Here is a 5,355-nt window from a genome sequence, read left to right as displayed (position 1 = left end):
TGGCGAGATGTTAACACTTTTGCCTGTTCTGCAGGAGGTCGTGGGTTCGATCCCGACCCTGACGCCTGTTGTATATTTGGAGTTTGCGTGTCTCTCTCTCCCCGTGGGTCGCGTGGATTTTTCTTTAGATCCTCTGGGTTTTCCCTCCACATTTCGAAACAAGCGTTTAGAGAATTAACATTTCCGCATGATACTTTGAGCTATCATTTGTGATAGCCAAGTCGCTTTTGAAAAATAGCAATGTAGCTCAGTGGGTCTTCCCTGGTAAAATAAGTAAAAACGTTTATATTTTTTATCGTTAAACGTTCACGCCAAGGCTGGCAGAAGGGCATCTATAATAATGGGACACATCTCAGGCTTACAACACATTACTTCGGAGGGAGCTGGTAGGAACGTTTGGTTGCTCGGTCAATGGCCAGGGTCAACGGCGGCGTGGTGTTTTCCGCAAATATGCCCGACTGTGAGGGCGGGCACAAGCCGGCGTGAGTAGGTTATACGTTGAGTTTTATAAGGGCACCACGGGGTGACCAGCCCCTCCCCACCCAGCCCCACCCCTCCCACCCCCGACCCAGCCCCTCATCCTCCCCACCCAGCCCCACCCTCCCCACCCAGCCCCTCCCCACCTTCCCCTCTCCACCCTCCCCACCCAGCCCCTCCCTGCACGACGGACGGACGGACACAATAATCCCCTGTGGGCTGGTGTAACCAGGAGGTTCCTACCAGTATAAAATTATGTTTCAGTAGCTTTCTCTCTCTCACCTGAAGACGGTCGCTTGTGTGGCGATCGAAACGTCGTGATCTATTAATTTTCTATCTCCGTGACTTTACCGAAACAACCAAAGAGAATGGGACATTTGGTCTACTCCTGCACGCCGGCCAGATGTCTTTGGGCAGGCGGGCGTACCCACACTTTACCGCGCCACATTAACTCGTGACGTACCCATTTATACTGCTGGGATGGAGAGAGGCGATGGGGATGTGAGAAAACAAACCCGGCGACCTCCGACTAGCGCTAACGATCGCACCATGGGTGGGCAATTCTCGATTACGATGATAATGTTGGGGCCGTCATCCAGCAGTGGATGGACAACAACTGATGACGGTGATACAGCACAGGGACAGCTGTCATCAGGGCGGACCCACTAAGGCTGAAACAAATCTGCACTTTGAGACGTTTGATACATGATGGGGGCAATATTTACGCAATTTTTTTTTTATTATGATTGCGATGGAAGTTGCGCATTATTTATTTAACTCGTATCCTGTCTAGTTCGCTTCAGCATTTCAAGTCGTTTTCTCGTGTGAACTTCAATCGCTGCGAGTTCACTGCCGCCGCAATGGAATCTTAATTTTGTTAGGAATGAGAAAGTTCAAAAGTTTGAGCGACATTTCCTCATTCCTCCGCGGTCTTCGAGTGAAAAGCCCTCCACGTTTATTTTTACCCCGCAAACGTAGAGTAGAAGAGGACTCGTGTTGGCAGTGTGTATACACGAAAACTCAAAAACAACTTTTATCGTCAAAAACTAATACACTTATTATTTTAGTTTACTACTTAAGGTCCACTGAGCTACGTAGCTCTTATTTTCAGGAGCGACCTGGTTATAGCAAATGATAGCTCAACGAAGTGGCTTATCGCGTGGAAATGTATTGCAGCCAAATATTCTAAACTCTAAATGTGGCGGGGAAAAAACGGAGGACCCGGAGAAAAATCCACGCAACCACGAGGAGAGAGAGAGAGACAGGCAAACTTTAAATATACAGCAGGCATCAGGGTCGGGAACGAACCCACAACCTCCTGTATAACAGGAGAGAATACAGCTCAGTGAGCCTTACGTGTAAAGTCACGTAGAAGGGAAATAATAAAATAATATAAATAAAACATTATAAAATACAATTCTCACGACGTTTCGGCCACAACGCAAGCAGCCGTCTTCAGGTGAAGAACAGGTCTGTCGGAAAGACAGCATCTGAATGAACACCACCAAGCTTGGCAGCGTATATTTAAGCTGGGTTAGAGGAGGAAGGGCGCCTTGACAAATGAATTTGCATATCAACAGAGGAATTTAGCATATTTATGGAAAATACAGATATGGGATTAGTCACTTTACCGAAAGAACCAAGAAGATGAATCCCTGCAGTCACAAAAGCTTTCAATCGAAAAATTGAGCCTTACCTGGTTCAATAAAAATATCACCGCAACCATACTTCACCACGTTGCTTAGTGCGTACGAGTTGGTGAACTGGGAGACGCCTAGCAGCGGTTCAGACGTCGCTCGCCACCGATGTTAACCACTGCCGGGAATAGAACTCGGGGTCTGCCCGGTTCGTAGTTGTGCAGTCTGTCAACCGCAGCTCTGCCACCGCTCCACCGCCGCGTAACCGAACGGAGGTAACAGCGGCTGGGGAAAGATTACAGAAGCTTTCCCTCGGTGATCCCGCGAGGTGGCACGAGTTGGCCATAAGAGATCGGAACTCAAACAGAACAGGGGGATATCAAGACGGTTGAAGTGATCAATTACTTTTCCGATGATCGCTTCCATCGCTCGACTTAAATCAGTCAGACGCCCACAAAAGTATTCGGTTAAGTGTCAATGTCTGTTGTCACCTTGTGCCGCTGGACGGGAGGTGAGGGGTGGGACCTGGTGACGTCATCGTTATGAAACTAATTAAGGGCGTGTCACGCTGGGGCGTGGCTTGTAGAGGTGTGGGGGTTTCCGGCCTTCGAGAGACATATGTGGGGCCACCATTAATCAACAGTGGTCAATACAAATTTTTTTTGTCGATGCATCGACATGATTGACCCGACTCTAAACAAACTTCTACGCTTCCTTGCATCTTGTCTGACATCTGGTGCAACGTGGGAAACCTTCCCTGTGACCTGGCACCTTTTTTATTGCGCACTTTATAATTATAAGCCTTTGAAACACGTCACCGCGTCCCATAGTAACTCGGCAGGTACACAAGGACATGGGCAGTAGCATAGAGATTACAAATAAATATAAATGTGTGTGCAATGTATGTATATATCCGGATTATAAGATGCTCCAGAAAGTAAGACGTACCCCACATTTGTTTTGTGACCCCAGGTGTCAAAAACAGTTTGAGGATACAAATGTGGTCACGCATTTACGGGGGTGGGGGGCGGGTGCGGAGAATTGCTAGCTTGTAAAATGTTAATTTGGGTAAAGGTACAATGTGAGAAGTGAGATATTGGCATCACCATATCATCAATCCACTGCTGGATGAAGGCCTCCCCTTCTTCTCCATCCATGTACGTGGCCGATCGCGCGGGGTTGTGTGACCATACTTCACCACGCTGCTCACTGCGGCTTCATAGAGAGGGTTGGCGGTGGTGGAGTGGAGGGAGAGGTGGCGAGACGGCTTGTGACATCGCTCGCCACTGATGTTATCTGTGCATGGGAATTTAACTCAAGTTGCGAATTTGGAAAAACGACCGCGATATATTTTAAATCGTGAGCATGAGATTCGACCAGCGGTTCTTAATCTTTACTGCAGCCTTGCACCGCTTTGGTTCTCAATTATATATATTTTAGAATCATGTTAATAGATACATAGGGTTTGATGAAACAAAGTAGTTGGGACTTACGTGCCCCTGCTCAATTTGTGTTTAGATTATTAACTTAAAAAAAAACAATCTGGCCATGTTTCGCACCCCCAGAAAGGGCATCTCGCACCACCAGGTTAAGAAGAAGAACCACTGCGGCTTTCTTAAAGGACTCCCTTCGTGACGTTAATTATTAAGAGACCCACCACCGTCTCGTATTCACCACGTTGCTTTGTGGCTCTTGAATTACTGAGTTGTTATTTATTTATTACCAAATTCTCAAAAGAAAATCTGCTTGTTATTTTGGTTTCCGACCCCTTTGCACTATACAGACACGTGCTGAATGTTGAACGTTCTAACAACCCCTTCCAGAACATCATTAAGACTTGAATCAGTCAAGACACACACATATATACCGCGTGCGTGTGTGGTCGTTCGGATGTCGGCACGCACTCAAGCAAAATAGTATTGGAATGCAACAAACACTTTGTGAAACAACGTGATTTTTATTCACAACACGCCGAGCGCACGCGCGCGTTTGTGTTAGAGTATTCACGTCTTTCCCATAGCCTCGCCCTTCGGTTCTGCGGAAGACGTTGGTGGTGGAATGAATATTTTAGGGACGTGCAGTGGCTTCTGTACGTGTAGCATCCGTGGCATCATCATTATCATCATCAAATGAACAACATTATCATCATCATCATTCACGATTACCATAATTACCAACCATTATCATCATCATCACCATCATCATTCACGATTACAATAATTACCAACCATCATCATCATTAAAAAACCCATCACCATCTGTAATGCACACAAGCACCATCACCATTCTATATCATCATAATCACCTTTACTCTTCATCATTACCACCACCACCACCATTAAGATCATCATCTACAATAATTATCATACCCGTCTACAATCGTACGCATATTCACTCACCATCGCCACCATCAACGTCATCGTCATCTTCAATCATCATCGTCATCTTTTATAAACCATTACCACCATCATCGTCATGATCATCATCATCATCACCACCAATCTCATCATCAATACCTATCGCCGTATTCAATCATCAAACCCACCGTGATGATAAAATCAGCCTTTAAAAGTCTTAAGCCACCGGTGAAAATCGGATCAATACATTGAACGCGACAATCCGATCTAATCGGGTGGTGGTGGTGGTGGAGGTTAATCCCAACAAAATTCGCATACAAATACTCACGTGACCGAACCCAAAACCATATATGGAATCATATAGTATTGGCTACAATAACCTATATAGGCTTCAAGTTCGTCATTATCATCATAAATCGGACTTGTATAATAAATGTATTATTTATGTATTCATATTTAGTGACTCGCTTACCACCTTCTCTATGTTGCACTCCGATCGTGTTTTTTTTTTAAATTGCGTTTGCCGTTGTAACCTTCTGACCCCGTGCCCCTTACTGGACGTGTGTGAAAAAGAGCTTCATAGCTCATCGGATTCCTCCTGCAGACTAAACAGAGATTCTCATTCCGATGACGAACGCTCTCGGTGTCGTCAGGGTGGTGGGGAGGGGGGGCTCCGCGCTGCCGCGGTTCGGTGGGCAACGAGAAGAAAGTGAACCAAGCGTCGATCCGCAAAAAACAAGGAGACCAACACTGCCGTCTTGTCTTGTCTCGGCTCAACAGCGAGCTGCCCCCCACCCACCCCCCCCTGCTCATCCGTGGGTGTGCGGGGTCAACCCCCATCCGTCTTCTTGGTTCTTTCCGTAAAGTCACGTAGAATGGAAATA

The sequence above is a fragment of the Lampetra planeri genome, chromosome 50 (assembly GCF_965212315.1).
Source record: "Lampetra planeri chromosome 50, kcLamPlan1.2.h2, whole genome shotgun sequence".
NCBI classification, from domain to species: Eukaryota; Metazoa; Chordata; class Hyperoartia; order Petromyzontiformes; family Petromyzontidae; genus Lampetra; species Lampetra planeri.
Note: the sequence above shows the minus strand (reverse complement) of the source record.